General features: G+C 35.2%; 1 protein-coding gene across 2 annotated transcripts in view; it reads right to left on the bottom strand.

Moving 5' to 3' along the window:
* Positions 1 to 17,909, bottom strand: part of LOC149410170 (ornithine decarboxylase 1-like) — a 50,785-nt gene that overhangs the window by 15,805 nt on the left and 17,071 nt on the right. The window contains exon 1 of one of the 2 annotated variants that reach the window (XM_089648676.1): positions 9,554 to 9,866. The exons of the other annotated variant lie outside the window; for it this stretch is intronic. The gene's annotated coding sequence lies outside the window, so the exon portion shown is untranslated. Of the gene's footprint in view, positions 1 to 9,553; positions 9,867 to 17,909 lie in introns of those variants that run through there. 2 annotated transcript variants of the gene reach the window in all.

Below are 17,909 nucleotides of genomic sequence, written 5' to 3'. Positions count from 1 at the left end.
AAAGTTGTGGGGAGGAGAAGGAGATGGGGAGAGGAGGGTTGGGAAATACCTGGCTATTCAGATCTGGTCACCAAACACGGAAGAGATTTAGAAATTTCAAGAAACGTTTCGATTTTAAACGGTGGTCAAGCGATCAGGGCGACACTAAAACTATCTTCCACTCTGGCAATCATTTAGTTACAATGAGTTAAAAAAAAATATATATATATATATATATTTTTTTTTTTTTTTTGATGAAAATAAAAAGCAGTGCTGCAAATAATATCAACATTTTTACACTAGGTATTTTACAAAAAATTTAAAAGGTCTATCCTCAGCACGCTATAATGAATGTGATACATTTGTAAAAACATCAAATTTCGGTGTAGGAGATTACCTAATTAGTAACCTTTAGATACGTCCCGGTAGTAAGAGTCCAGAGACAAATTAACTAATTTGTCTGACAGTCACAAATCAATTAAAAACCGCGGAACTAAGCAACAATGCGTTGTTGACAGTGCGCCGATAATGAATTACGTAATTTGAACCCAATTATCATTAGAATAATTACAATCCCCTAATTTAGCCTTCCAAACAATGACGAAAATTAACAAAATACATAATTAATTTACAAATACGTCAGTATGTCGAAAACTTATTTGGGATTCAAACACTTTTTTGCATATTTTTATTTTGATGTTTCAAAGCTCCACCACACGTGATGGAAATAACACTGCGATCTAAATATAGTTCAAATGCCGGATGCAATTCTAGGTGAAAAAGCTATGCAAATTTAGTAACGCCAGAGCTTACCGTTCGACGGATATTTAGTTAAGACACGCAAAACAGATTCTTTGCTTTTATTTTATCGCGAGACCGATCTGGATTTCGCCAGATAAGGGAAAATTGAGCTTATTTCATCAATGATGGTGATGAATTGAGCTTATTTCATCAATGATGGTGATGCATTGAGCTTATTTCATCAATGATGGTGATGCATTGAGCTTATTTCATCAATGATGGTCATGTATTGAGCTTATTTCATCAATGATGGTCATGTATTGAGCTTATTTCATCAATGATGGTGATGCATTGAGCTTATTTCATCAATGATGATGATGGATTGAGCTTAATTCATCAATGACGATGATGATGTATTGAGCTATTTCATCAGTGATGATGATGTAATGAGCTTATTTTATCAATGACAATGGTTTATGTCTATATATCACCGAACATTCAACCGAAAAAGTTTTATAAAAAACATCAAATTTAGCATGTAATATATTTTATATACAGTGAAATGGGGGGTAAACGGGCAGAAACGGGCGGTCCGTTTGATAGATTCCCCAATCTTAACAAACGGACTGCAATCTTTAGAGCACAGGCGTCAGGTAGGTATGCTGTCCTTGTTCTATCGGTATTACAATGGAAGATGCTCTGAGGAACTAGCGTCAATGATCCCTTCGGCACTGGTGCGTAGTCGGGATACACGCCAAACGCGCGCCCAACATTTGTACACGGTTGACATTTGTCACATGAGAACGGGTCGCTTCTACGATTTGTTCTTAAGTTCAACAGCTCGGCTGTGGAACGAGCTGCCGGCCTCTGTGTTTCCTCCCTCCTACAACATGGGACTCTTCAAGACCCATGTTCACTCCTTCCTCTCCACAAAAAGACCTTCCACACAGCATCCCCAAAGATGACATAGGCCCTGAGGGAAATTATTTTCTTCAGGGCCTCTTGTGTGGAGTTAATAAAAAAAAATAAAAAAACAAACAAACAAAAAAGGCCACTGTTTTATTTGGCTCTAAAAATGTCTAAATACGCGCGAGGCGCAATAATTTATTACCGAATCGATAAATTCGATCCTAAAATAAAACCGTCGATTTGACCCTCCACGCAAGCCGGGCCTAATCCACGTGAAACGAGATTAAATTAGCGTACGGTACGGCGAGATTCTAATTATAATCCAATAATTATAAATAGGATCGGCGCAAAGCAAATACGTCACCGAAACGTGCTCCATTCATAGTTAAATACGGACCACGAACGCGCGTTTCTGTATAAAATACAAATTGGGTCAGAAGTAATGACCCTGTTTTTTGGAGGTATAAAAAAAACTAATAAACTAAAATTAAAACTTTTCAAGATGGCGGCCTTCAGCAGCAAATACACCGATGTAGTCTATTTCTTAAGTTTTGGGCTGCTTTTCTTGCAACAACAAATTACAACAATTGAGTTAGGAATGGGAGATCTGTAGTTCCAACAAGATGGGGCTACAGCACACAAAGCTCAGATTTCTAAATTGCAAATTGAGACAAATGTTCCCTGCTCGACTTGTGTTTCTGAGGGGTGACGTGGGATGGAAAGCGCTTTAACCAGATTTAAGTATGTGCGACTTTTTCTGTGGGGTTATTTGAAGGAGAATTTTTTTAAACATACTTCAGAAGAGCTCAAGACCCGAATTATTGAGGAAACATCCGCCATACCCCTTGAAATGTGCAGAAAAGTAGTCACAAGACTTCAGAAAAATCTTGCTGAAGTGGTAGTCAAAACTTAATGAAAACATGGGATTATATGCAGATAATAACAAAAAATGTTTTAATTCTCCAAGTTTTTTTAATATCTCCTCAAAACCGGCTCATTACTTCTGCCCGCCTGTATAATACACGGCAGGGGGTGGGTAACCAACAGATCGATAGCGAACGTACTTTTAATAAAGCTATAAATATCTCTGAACGCTCGGATTAAAAGAAAGTCAATTCCGCACAAGATTCCCTATTGCCCAAAGCCAATGGAACTGTAGCATTCTCATTATCTGTACAGTGCCCTTGAGGTGATTTTTCACAAAAACAGCGCTATACTCGTACAAATTATGCTATTATTATTATTTTTATCCCCACTCGGGGCAAAATGTGGGGCTGAAAGGGTGGGGAGGGATTACCTGGCTATTGAGATCAGGTCACCAAAAACGACTTATGTCATTTTGAGCAAAGTTTCGTTTCTAAATGGCGATCTTTCACAGGGGTGATATTTATGGAATCTACCTATTTACATAAAAGAGTGATTTAATATATCTATTTATGTAAACGATTTATATGTATAATCTATTTATTTATATAAAAGATTTTCACAAACCTAAAAACCCAGTTTAATTTCAAAATCGATTAAAATTTGACACCATGACCATGAAAACAAGAGAACACATGTGATTTAGAAAAACCTCCCCATCCCCATTTCCCACCCCTCAAAGTTGATACTTCCTGATAAAATTTTGCGCACTTGACGTTAAAAATAAGATGAAAATGACTTAGATTCTGTGTAAATCCAGCCATGAAATGTAACCGCTCTTGGAATGTGCCGCAAATGTTATGTTTAAGATTAACTACCACTCTTGGAATGTGCCGCAAATGTTATGTTTAAGAGTAACTACCACTCTTGGAATGTGCCGCAAATGTTATGTTTAAGAGTAACTACCACTCTTGGAATGTGCCGCAAATGTTATGTTTAAGAGTAACTACCACTCTTGGAATGTGCCGCAAATTTGATGTTTAAGAGTAACTACCACTCTTGGAATGTGCCGCAAATTTTTAATATTTTTTCATATTAACTTCACATGGGAGAGGCCCTGAGAGTAATATTTTCCCTCGGGGCCTTTCTTCATTGGGGATGTTGGGTGGGGGGATTTTTTTCTAAAAGTAAGGAGTTAATCTGGATCCTGAAGAGGGCCTTGTTGTATGAGGAAGAAAACACAAACACCTGTAAAAACAAATTCCTTTGTTCGTTTACATTGCGGAGAAATAACATTGTCTTTATCATTTTAATTTATACCAGCTCTACCCCGCCACGCGTTGCTGTGGCTCAGTCTGTCTGTACAGATATAGAAACAATAGCTCGTGTTGCTTTTACGTCCAACAGATGGCGCTTTTTTCCAAAAAAATCACGTTTTACCTGTCACAGGTGACATCTATATAATAAAGGTATATAAAAACACACGCGTATTCGAATGCAATGTTGTGTCAAAATTTCAAAGCAATCGATGAAGAATTTTCGGAGATTTAAGATTTAGAACAAACGAACACCTAGGACGGGTTGTTTCGGAGAATTTGAACAATTCTTCAAATTTCACAGTTAATTTTCAAGTTCTATTAATATTTCAGTTCTGTTAAGTAACTGGCCTAAAATGATACAATAACAGAATTCGAATAGGATTTTCACAGAACTCGCAAATTAACGTTGAAATTTTTCAAATTCTATGAAACAGCCCATCCGTAAATTTAAATTTATGTTGTGAAATTGGTATCCGACAATTCGCGACTCTTTTTAATGAAAAAGTCGATCCCGACAGCAATCAAGTTGACCAGCTCTGATATTTATGGCATTAACAAATTGAAATGTTTGGGAGACGTGCCAGAAGACATTGGCGGCCGCTCATTCAAATAAATTAGTCGGTCATATTTCACAGGGGCGTTATTCTATTACAACCTCAACAAAGGAAAAGTAAAAAATGAAGTGACAAATGTTTAATAGATGATGTTGCTGTACCAAGGATTGTGAATTGTGACCGCCGAGTTCTAGGCACCTGTAACTACATTTTCCAATAAGAGGTGTTATTTTTATATTCAATCGTAAAAGATCAATGGTTCGTTGCTTGTGTGGCTCGTAGCGCCATCTTGTTGAAAGTAAACGTTGTCCAGATCAATACCATCCAATTCCGGCTATAAAAAATCATTAATCATCTCTCGATAGCGCAAGCCATTCACCGTAACTGTTGCTCCAATCTCATTTTCGAAAAAGTAAGGTCCAATGACTCCGCCGGACAATAAACCGCACCAAACAGTCACCCGTTGAGGATAGAGAGGCTCTCAATAACTCTTGGGTTTTCCGAGCCCCAGATGCGACAATTTTGCTTGTTGACGAAGCCACCGAGGTGGAAATGGGTCTCATCACTCAAGATGATTTGCATTTGATTCACTCAAGTGAATTTTAATCATTTCAATGCGTTGTTGAAGCGTGTATTGTTCCATTTTTATTAATGGCGTAGTTTCTACTTGTCAAATGTCAAAAAATGACAGCTTCAAAAGTAACATCTACCGAAATAGCGGGCTATTCAAAATAACACCTCTTATTTGAAAACCCTGTATCAATTCTGTGAACAATAATGAATAGACCACGCGTCCAACAAATTATGTTTCTAATTATTTCTTGTTTAGTAAATCAAAATTTCCTCCGTTTCTTTGTTTGTCTTTCTTACACGTCGGACGTGATTTTTTGCAAATGGATGGAAGTGAGGACTGGGAAGTGAAATAGGTTACTTTTATACTGACAAAAAAACATTTAATTCCCGTGGGAAAATTCTTTGCACAGTAATTTCTCCACAATGCCACGCAATTAAAGCCGCGGATATAAGCTAGTGTGTTTTAAATAAATAGTATCCAACAAGTCCACCATCTTGAACCGGAACGTAGAGCCTGTGCAAGAGGCTGGACCTGCAACCCAGGACAGGGACGCCTGGAGGCGCTTGTCGCAGCAATAGATTCCCGACCCCGATGGGACTAGTTGACAAGATGAAGAAGATGAGACGACTTTGGACTTACGCATCAACAAATCGTTCCGTACCAAATTATCGTTAATAGCAACAGTGCTTACTTGCGTCACGCGTAAGTGATAAAAATTGATCACACTTATCAGTGAAATTACACCCAACTTATCAGCTGCAGTTCAAATTGGACAAGCAATCAGCCTGACACTTGACACGCGCTTACTAGCAAGAGGTTATCGCTTATTACTGTTATCGGTTCGCGGTACAAATGGTACGCAATTTGCTGGGACTAGGCACTGCCGATATGGAAGTCACGAGTCAACGGTGAGGACTAGGGCATGAATCCGTTTGACCGGTGAACCCAGCTGGCGATACGGAGACACAGATAAATTAATCATCAGCACCAGGCAAATATCGCGTACATTGAATACAGAATCTTGTTCTCAGACATAATAACGTCAACAAACAAAACAAGAGATGACATAATTGAAAATTCCGGAATTGTGGGCACTGCCGATAGGCAAGTCAATAATAACCAAGAGTGAGAATTAGGGCCTGAATCCGTTTGACCGATGAACCCAGCTGGCGATACGGAGACACAGATAAATAAATCGTCAGAACCAGGCAAATATCTGAAATTGGATTGAACACAGGTTCTTGTCATCAGACATAATAACGTCAACAAACAAGGCAATAGATGACAATATAATTTAAACAAACACATTGAACTTGTAAACAAATCAATCAAATAAGGAGTCATCGTAAGATTCTGTACGTCCCAAATAAAACAAAGGGCTAGTCAATAGAAACAATGTCTTGAAACTAGTTCGACACATAAACATGATATTTTCACCTCTTAAAACTAATCGATGATAATGCGCACAATAAGTAGCAGAATATTTAAGACTAGGATAGCATTCCTTCCATTCACTACAAGTTCTTATTACCTTGGTATTGATAAAGCAGTGGATTAAAATAAACAATAAACTGAATAAAGTTGATGAGAATATCATTTCTGAAGCGAAAACCTCACTCGTGAAGCAATCAAAAGTTTGCAATATAAACGATAAATCAATTCAAACATAAAACATAATCAAATCAAAACAAATAGCGTTGGCATTATTTTACTGAATCAACACTTCGTTCACACAGCGCTCGGTCTTTGACGAATCGTAATTAATTCCTATTGGGGTTCTGAATATGCAATTCGTCGAAAAAGAATGTGACGTTGTCTTCTACCAGCCGAAACAAGTTCACGAAGAGTAAAAAAACAACGAATAGCTTGAACTCGACCGCGAATCTCCAAATGTTTTTAACGAAGGATGCTTAATTTTACCGCATTCCGCATGCGTGATTTGTTGACAAAATCAACCGTCGCATTCGGACGGATTCGTCATTTTTGACGATTTGTACGATGCATTTTGGTTTTTGATGATACAGGGTGCCGCAAAACAGGCAGTGCACTTTTGAAGAGCCGGTGGATGCCATGTGGTGGGGGTAGGAACCTGAGAGGGGTCTCATTGTATCGGGAGGGTCGTGCCGTTTTTAGTCGTTATCACTATTTGGTCCGGCTAACATCAGGACTTGATGCATAAAAAGGCATGACGTACCAAATAAAATAAAATAAACCCTATTTATGTGAGCTGTTTTTTTTAATAGCCCTTCAAAACTGCACTGTATATTTTTGCAGCACCTTGCAAGAGTACTTTTCGTTTTCCGTTTCGAATAATTTCTAATTTGCCTGTTTAATACAAAATTTTATTTTTAATTTAAGGCTAAAATACCTAACTGAAATGAATTATCATTTTTAACCAAAAGATTTGACAATTATTAAACAAGATGAGGTAACCAAATGTATATTTAAGACTATTTCGATTCTTAGTCAATGAAAGTGTGAAAATTAGTTGATCAATTTCAGCAGAAGTAAGGAATGATTGAGCTTACTTACTTATTGGCACACAAACATTTATTCAGAACAGACTTCTATTCAGTGGTAAACCATTTTTTTTTCTTCATATTTTGACATCAGATAGAAACAATCATGTATAATAATGTTCCGGCTTACAAGATTATGGTAAGCGTGCAAGAAAAACTTGATGGCAAAATAATTCGCGTAAAATACTGACCATTCCGCAAATTGTTAGTCAGCCGGAATCATTCCAAGGACTTACAATGATTAATACTTATCTATTAACAACTGTTGGACAAACACGTGTTACTCTCTGATATGAAGTGCTGTCGCTAAGAAAAAAATATATTTTTAAATTTACCTTACAAGCATTATCTAATAAAATATCCCGAATGAGCCTCTCAATATAAAAAAGATAAAAGTCAATTGATCTGGTAATGGTTGATAGTTCGGTTAGTACCAGCACCAGATCGGCAATGGGCCAAATCGAACTATAACTAAATATGTCTAATATCGTAAAACATTTGTATTAATAACAAAATATATAATAGCTCATTAGGTACACATTTCACTTCAGGTGCGTTTGTTTGACGTAACAATTTATTTGAATTTAGAATTATTTGTTTGGCGTAAAAATTCGAAGTTATTGTTTTCTGATTGACGTAACAATTTATTTGATTTCAGAATTATTTGTTTGGCGTAAAAATTCTAAGTTATGGTTGTTTGTTTGACGTAAAAAATGAATGTTTTCGCTCGTTTGATGATCACATATAGTGCAAAACTAAAAAAAAGTTTTTATAAAAATAAAAAAACAAACACTTGCATAATATTTTTTTCAGATACATTGCTTGAAATGGCTTTAACGTGTTTGGTGAAGGCTGAGTCACGTACTTTTCCACCTTCCTCTTCCCATCTCCTCCCACTCCCCACTACTTCACACTACATACCCCAATTCGGGGTGCCATAGTCTCACTGGCTCCAAAAGAGCAGTTGGGACTCTTGTGTGGTATTCACATAAAAAATAAAATTATGATCAATGAGAATAATATTCCGAATAGTGTTTCTCAGAAGAAAACTAATACATATTATTTACTGGAGTTCTTCGTTAAGTGCAAACTTACTTTTTTACAATATCTCCACACATCCATCATTGGGGACGCTGTGTGGACGGGTCTAGAATTTTCAACCGACTAGCAAAATTACTTGTCTTATCAACCTGGATGTTTTTCAAACCAGTTACATCTGATAAAATGCTGTATATGTGCTAATAACAAACCAAATGCTAAATCAAACATTCTGTTAGCATAAAGAAACTGTTGGAGCACGTATTGTAGTGTAAACGTGTTTAATTTGTATAAATAATAATGAAATAACTTCGATTCTTGTGGCTTGACAACGCGTGCATTATTTCGAAATTATTTTGAAACGGTGTGCATTATTTAAAAGCGATAGCACTATATAATTCAGCACTTTCTGTCACGCAATTAAAAATAATTTTAAGCGAAAAAGCAATGATTTGATAAAGCTTACCAAACACACGACGAAAATGAATTGAATATTTAAATAATCCCACATTTAACACTTACGCTAACAAAAACAACCCTGGATAACTAATATAAAATAAATTCTGCTTAATAAAAAAATATTAATTTGTTTAAAATACACAAACGCAGGGGTAGGTACTTAGAAAACTTCATACAATTTTCCCTATGAGGAAAAATATATTTTTTAAATATATTGATATATTTTTATCGTCTTAAAATTATAATATTATACTTACAATTCTTTAACACAACTATGTAAAACTATATAGTTTTCAGCAAATGTACATATTGAATTCATGTTAACATAATATTGACGAAATTTTTTTTTAAATAGAGTAGCAATTCGTTAGATGTGGAAGAAGGAAAATGTTGACTTTTCAATGACATGGTTTTTGATGCAAGGCAACACAAATTAAACAATTATAAGTATAGTGCTTAAAAAATAAAATGACCTTCACACAAGATAATAGGAATTAAAAAGATTTGCAAATTTTTTGATAATAAATTATTCTTTTTGCGACAAAACGTTGCGGTATTTCAGGGTATTAAAAAAAAATTGAATGCAAATAGACTCACCTGTAGTGAAATTCTCAAGGCTTGTATATCCCACATGCAATAAATGTCGATTTGCGTGACGGGACCGTTGTCGCGATTATAGAACAACACCAGATAATAGACGACAGTTTTCTGTCAATCGAGTCAACTCCTTCCAGATGAGAACAACGCTCACAAGTTTATAATTCGAACAGAGATAAACTACAAAAAAGACTGAAGACAATCAAATTAAAATGATTTTTAAAAAGATTGGAGACAATTCGAATTATGAATGTTTTTGCAGAGCTATGGCGGAACACGTCGGATCGGCGCGCGGAGTTGACTGGTCGGTAAAGTCAAACGTTTGTAGTATATAAAGTCGTGATTATTAGTGATATCAGTAGCCCCCCACTCTATTATAGTATGCTTATCTGCCATCTAACTATTAGCTGTTTGACGCAGGGTCAAGAGTATTGGCCCGATACATAGTATATAAAATATATTCTACATACCAGATAACATTATCATATTTTCAAAGATGTCGGGCGCTCTAGCCAGAGGCGATATTCTCGTGTTTCTGGTCGGCTGGTAATTATTTGTAATTAAGATTGATTTTTAACACGGTAATTTCACGGGAACGTTAAAATTTAATGAAATCAATTAAGTAGTCATGTAATTAGTCACCGTGTGAATAGTTTAACTGAAAATGGCCATAGGCATCGAATACAATTAGAAATAAAATCAGTAAATGTTTTTTTGTTACTTCTTAATTTGACACTGCCGTGATTGCATGCTTGTACACATTTTGAATCCTATAATTCGAGCTATCAGTATTTTGCGAGAGTGCAACCCCAATATACGACTATTGTTAACACGGTAAGAAACGAGGAAACCTCGTAAATTAAATCGATTATTTTGCAATCTAGAACTGGTACTATTTCGACGAAATTCGGTAAGCTGATTTTAAAGACATTTCACTAATAGAATTGCTCCGTAGAGACGGGGACCTCCCTAGCTCATTAACATTGCATGTAATAGAAAGAGGTAAAACGTAGTTCTCAAGAGCAGTATTAAATTTTGCACGCGCACTGATATTAATTTCGTGACATTCTGGCGAATTGCTTAGTTTATAGATTCGACATTTCAATTTAAGGTTGGGGTATTTCAGACTCCATCGCATTTCATTACCCTAAAGTCGACAATCGGCGCCATTTTGATTTTTCGATATCTAAATTGTCGCCATAAAACACCAATTCTCAGCCCGTTAAAGCTTTTGAACAACGTGACCCGTATGCTTGATAGGTGATCAGATCACACTTTGATCAAAAGCAGAAACTTTAACGATTAAACGTTAAAAATTCAAAATGGCGCTGATCGTAGATTTGATGGTCTTTGATGGAACTTTAAACAAGAGGACATTATTATCACTAAGTAGGTACTTTATGGTAAACAATCATAAGTGTTCACTAAGCTGGTACTGGATATGAAGTCATTACGTATTTTCCCAGAACATAGCCAATCGAGTCACACGAACAAACATCACGACAGATTAGGCATTGTTGATAATATCGACAAGTGATTCACTAAGCATTATTATTATTACAATTTACTTAAAGTTACTTAAAAACGATAATCTGTATTTAGAACAGAAATGCTTTTTTAATTAATTTATTATTTTTTTACCCTAGGTAGGCGACACCGCAATACGTATCATGGCTTGGCCTATTTCAGCATATATCACTACCAATAGAAATAAATTTTCGAGCGATATGCTGAAATAGACCAAGCGCGCTTATAGCGTGGTCTGTCACAGGCTTTAACCCCACTCAGGCGCTAAGGAAAATTATTTTCCTTTCTTGCGAAAACGGCGCTATACAAATAATCCAATCATTAGGGTCTTTTTTAAGGAAAGAAATCAGATGAAGTTCTGGAAAGGAAAAAGGTACGAGGGGTTGGATAAGAATCAATTTTGACAGGTTTTTTCAAAGAAAGACAAACATTCCCAAATTATGTCGATATTGTATGTTCTGATATTGTCGTATTCCATCATGATATTTATTAGGAAAACAACACGTATTCTCGGTATATTCTGAATGACTAATATTTTATCAGGAAATTGGCATGCTGTTACTCTTTTAACAGGATCATTTTTCTCCGTGTAATATACACACAAACCTAAAAGTGTGTTGTTTGGGTCAAATCTAATTGATAAGAACAACAATTTAAATTAACAAAATGGAGAAACACCCAGTTATCGAGGGCCGTTAACATTTCGATATTTTTGCAAATAATAATCGCGTATTTGATTCTTACTCGGTCTTGTTGACGGGGCAAAGGAATGTTCCGAATCAACAAACCCAATTTCTCGGTAACGCGTCAAAGTCAGACAACAACCATAATGTAATAAATAATAACATATTGCGGCGTCATAATGACATGTTATTGTCGCTGGGGAATTTCAATAGGGAAAAACGGACTTTCTAGGTCACAAGGTATGGGGTATAATAATCGAGATAAATATATTTCGAAATTATTGATTACTACAATGGCGCAGTATATCGGTTGATTTAAAGCTAGGCTTGGTTGGAATGTCGAGCTTAGCGGTGTACAGGTCGGAAACCTAGATATCAGTAAAGTTAAACGTGTTGTCTTTGATTTTAAGAGGAAGCTACAAGCCAAAAATGTGTATATTCTTGGTATACCTTATATTGTAGGTAATAGGCATTAAAATCGATTGACAAACGGAGTCTAGAAACGTTCGATTTCAAGCACAAAACTGGTTTTTATTATTTTGTAAATAATTTTATAAGAAAGCAAAAAAGTTAATCAAGTGAAACTGTCACAGATAATCTTAGCTATAATACTGTATTTTTTAAAGTTGTTTCCTTTACGCGTTCATACATTTCTATTGAAAAAATATTTTTTTTAGTAGTTTACATTTATATTTTTTATCGAGTTGTTGTTATTATTTGTATTCTAGTCAAGCGAAACGATGGGAAAACTTCCAATTTATCTAAAGCATATTTTTGGTATTCATAATGTACACCAATTCGTTATAAAGATGAATCAAAATAGTGAATTGGCATTAAGCTTCGCCTTAATAGAGGAAAGTGCTTAATTTTTTTATGTAAAACCAAATTACTGCCTACGTGAGTGGACACCCTGTACCCTGATGTATGGAAGTGAGGCATGGAACTGGCAAAGAAAGGATGAAAGTAGATTGAATTCTGTGGAAATGAGATCCCTGAGGCGTATGTGTGGTAAAACCGTGTTCGATCGTGTGAGGAATGCGGAGATTCGCAAAGAGTGCAAGGCTGATGTAAGCGTAATGAGTAAGATTAAGAAAGGGACGCTTAGATCGTTTGGGCATGTAGAGCGAATGAGCGAAGATAGGAGTGCGAGGAGGATAGATGCAAATGCGAATGGTAGAATGGCACCATCAAGTGAATCAGATACTCGAGTCGGGCCATGTCAAGAGTCAGAATAATAGAAGAGTGTGTATGATACGATGTGAATGAGGCAAGAAGTGTGTGCCAAGACCGAGTTGTTTGGCGGTCCGTCCTCTCTGCCTACCCCTGCGGGGAAACGGCGTGATGGTCAGTTAGTTAGTTAGTTAGTGAGTGGACATCTGCGCGCTCTACCAGTGGTGGCTAGTGGCTTTTGAGTGTGATAGAGTGCTAAGTTTTAAAATTCGACATTATTGATGTTGTTTAGTCCAAAACCCTGGCCCTGAGACTTCAATCATGGATATGTCATATTTGGGGATGCTTAGTGGAGGGTATTTGTAAAGAAAGGCAGGAGTAAATCTGATACTGAGAATTTGTAAAGAGATGGGAAGCACAATTCATGCTGATCACGCATTTGACGTGCCTCCTCTGTGCTCTTCGCAGCAACTGACATCGAAATACCGGTAAAACAAGCACATTTAAAAATGCAACAAACTCACGTATGAACACGGCTATACACCTGGAGAAAGATAACTTTCTCATAAGACTAAATTGAAAACCAGTATTACAAAGTGTTAACAACAACTACTGTTATCTTGACATTTCTGGGAAGTAAGTAAGTACCTACAATGTTATCTTCCATGGCAACATAAAATCTTAATTATTTCGCTATCAGGCAAAGATAATTATAATTATCGCGTATTATCATGCATTCACCTTGTGAATAATTTGTGAACATAGAGTCATTAAAAGTCTCCCAGTTAAAAATTAAAAATTATACTAGACATTATAATCTCTAAAATGTAATCATTTGGTATGCTAATCTAATGTAATCAATTTGGGGATATACTGTTATGTAAATGATCTACTACTAAGCTACTGTTATCATGTTTTGATAAATAATCAAATTAGTTGTCAAATGCCTCAACGAGACCACAGAATAATTTTGGTGCCAATGACAGTCAGATTGTTAAATTATTATAAGCAATAATTAATTGAACCCGCAGCCTTCTGAATGCCGGTCAGATGCTCTACCAATTAAGCTACACCTAGTGGGAGATTAAGCACTAACAACAGCTTTCCTACGAAAATAAAGTAGGTTGTTTTTAGGTGAAAAATGTAATCATTAGCAATAATTTTTTAATGAAAAATACTAGTGAATATTAAATTATTTGGCGGGTTTTTAATAAGTCGACGTGGCTTATAACAATAATTGTGCACGGAGTAAAATGAGTATTGCTGCGTTTATCCTGTTATTATCCTCCAAATCAGAAAAAATGAATGCATCAAGTGGAGTCCCACAGGGTTCCCACCTTGGTCCAATACTGTTTACCTTATTTTTTTTATTAAAGGTAAACTTTATGTATACAAGACAAGTTTTTTATGCAAGAAATTTAGTATTTAACAACACCTTTCCTACAAGCATAAAGTTGCCTGTTTTCATGTGAAAAAAATAGAACAAAAATTGTTAGATAAAATTCTACTATTTATTGAATTGTTTGGCGGTTAAAAATAGCCGACGTAGAACAGTGGTTCCGTGCACCTGACCGCCAGTCAGAAGGTGCGGGTTCAATTCCTGTCGGCGGCATTTATTTTTCCTCGGAAGATTTTTTCAAATTATATTTGTGTTTAGGCTAATAATTATTACTTATAATAATTTTTACTGTTTATCTTGTTTATAAATGACTAATGTAATGACTAATATAATGTGCATGTATTAAATATACATATATTTTTTTACCTTCCGGAAGAAATTCTCTAAATGATGGGGAAAACCCCTCTCAAAATCTGTTACGTAGTTTAGAAGAACTAAGCGCACAAACAGACTTCGACGCGGATAGCGACTTTGTTTTATACTATTTAGAGATATTAGAGAAAAAAACATGATGTATTTATCTTACTTTTTGCTGATGACCTCAAAATTTTTAGAGTTGTCAAAATATTTATCATTGTAATATTCTTCAAGATAATATCAACAATTTGTTAATTTGGTGCAATGATAACAGACTTTACTTAAATATCTCGAAATGTCATGAAGTCCGATTTTTTCGAATAAAAAATCCAGTGATCTGTAATTAGAACATTGATAACAATACTCTTGAGACATTAACACAAATTAAAGACTTAGGCATCACTTTTCAATCCAAATCTTTCTTTTATTAACCACATGACGGAAATTTCTAACAAGGGCTTACAAATATTGTTTTATAACTAGGTTAACTAGAAATTTCAACAAGTATTTAAACTGTTATATTTTGCCTTTGTTAGAAGTTAAAGTGCGTGCAATTGAGTACAATTCTCCTGTCTGTAACGCACATTACAATATTCATGTAGAGTACAAGCCATTGAAAAAATACAAAATATTTTTTTACGTTTACAGAGTTTTAAAAATAGGTATTCAAACAATTTTGTTAAACTACAACACACTAAAATTAAATGAAACTGAATAGTAAATATGTACTGTATTAATGTATATTTTTTCTATTCATATGTAAAAGCCCCTAAAAAGGGCGTTAATAAATAAATTATTTAATGACGAAATGCAAAGATATTAGAATATTTATGAACACGTGTTCCGACGTCGCCATAACACATTCGTTTTAATGATAGTTTTTTAGGACATCTGTCATTCATTGGTTGTCAAAGGCCTGCAATCCCGTTTTTAACATGAATACGAATAATTTGAAAAGATTTTTAATAAATTTGCAATATTTTACAACTTCACAGATAAACCGTAATTTATCACAGGTCTGCGATATAAATTTAATCAAATGAGTGTGTGCCAATTCACAGTTGTTTGAAGGTTCATCCTCTCTATCTACGCCTGTGGCATTAGTTCATAAAATATAGAGCGGAAAAAATAATTTTCAATATAAAATACCGCCTTTGTGAAGTTTAAGCGACTCGTCGAACAGAATTAAATTTTGGAGCAAAATCAATTGTTTACCTTGACCTTCGAATTAAGTGTTGCCATAAAACAAGGAAGCGTATTCTTAATGTTACGATGCAGATAAATCGATCGGTGGTTCTAGCAATACACTTTGACTCACTTATTTACGTTTTACAAACTCGTACTTCGAACATCTAAGAAAATAACCTAATGATTGATTTGATTAAAATTATTATTATCAACAAATACAAATAACATAGCAATTCGGGCCGGCACTCAATATGACCCTGAGCATCAATTTGTAGTTTGCAAACTTAACCCTAAAGTGTCAGCTACACTACTCGCTTCGACGCTTCGACGAAGTCCTCGACGAAGTTAGCCGAAGTTCGAAGTGCGTGCCCACACACTCGTGCAACTTCGCGAGTAACGCTTCGAGTCCTTTGACTCGGGCGCATTTACCGACAACAATCGGAAGTCGGGCGAAGCGAAGCGAAGTTGCCCGAAGCGAAGCGAAGTTCGTGCCCACACTATCGTATTCGGTCAACTTCGATCAACTTCGCGAGTAGTGTAGCTGGGCTATAACACTATATGATCGGGCATTTTACCGCCAAATTGAGGGCGAAGCGCGAGTGTTTTTTTTAATTTTAGCGCCAAAATTAGACTTTCCGCAAAATATTCATATCTCATGATCTATTTGATATTTTTGGATGAAACTTTCAGTGTTTTACTTTAAAAAGATGTCTTTATTTACTTAGCAATGTATGTGTAATTCCTTGTTTTTATGAACAAAAACTTTCTACTTTCTTGGGGATCATAGTAAATACAGTATTTCACAATCGAGATTTATTCATACAAAATTACAAGATTATTTAGAAATTTTCAATACATATAAAAAAAACTATAACCTAATAGTGCTTCAATGTGTGATAGCGTTCGAAACACTTTCCTTTATGCAGGGGCACATTGCAAAGCTTGCACATGTACCGCGTTTCACTGCGTAGTTTGTGAGCGGAACATAGGCGACAGCGATTTTATTTTTTTGTTGTGTTTCAAACTCATTGTATTGACAGGTAGATAGATCGGGTACCGCCGACAATAGAAAACACATGACCCCGCACCCATTTATAACCCCTTGTTTAGAAGTTTCCCGCTCCTTAACACTTTGCGCAACAAAACGAGTAAACTTGTCTCCCGCGTCTTACTGTAAAAAGGCGTATGACGAGTTTTCTCGTTTTCCGCAAAGAATGTGTACAGCATTGGCCTTGAAGTTTTCAAGAGTAATTTTAGGGAAGGACACTAAAAAAGATATTGATGTAATATTTTTATTTATTTATTTAAAGTAATATAAGTTATGTCATGTGTTACTAAGATTATAAAAAATATGTTACATCTATAAATTATTAAAAAAATAATTCAGACAAATCATGCGTAGTATTTATTTCATGCGTTAGCAGACTGCAACGTGTGTATTTATGTGTGCTGACATTGCTCACCGTTAAAAGGAAGCTACAAGCCAAAAATGTGTATATTCTTGGTATGCCTTATATCGTCAGGAATGTAGGTAACATACATTAAAATAGATTGGCAAACGGAGTCAAGAAACGCTCGATTTGAAGCGCAAAAGTAGTTTTTATTTATTTTGTAAACGATTTTATTAGAAAACAAAAAATTCAATCAATGGAAACTATTACACATAATGTTAGCGATAATACTGTATTTTTTAAAGTTGTTTCATACATTTCTATTGAATAAATACATTTTTAGTAGTTTACATTTATATTTTATATTGAGTAAATTTTTTTTAATTGAATTCTTCTCAGGGGAAACGATTAGAAATTTTTTCAATTTATCTAAAGCATATTTTTGGTATTCATAATGTACACCAATTCGTTATAAAGATTAATCAAAAATAGTGATATGGCATTAAGTTTCTTTAATTTTCATAAAAATAGTATTGCTATACTTTTTTGGCTTACTTAAGTTACGCGTGTCAATCGTATTATCACGCGTTCAAAATGATTCCTTACTAATAAACGTGTATAAAATTTTACACAACTGATTA

This window comes from Hesperophylax consimilis, chromosome 28 (genome assembly GCF_061612785.1).
Source record: "Hesperophylax consimilis isolate HC1 chromosome 28, BYU_Hcon_1.0, whole genome shotgun sequence".
Lineage (NCBI taxonomy): Eukaryota > Metazoa > Arthropoda > Insecta > Trichoptera > Limnephilidae > Hesperophylax > Hesperophylax consimilis.
Note: the sequence above shows the minus strand (reverse complement) of the source record. Positions and strands in the feature narration are given on the sequence as shown.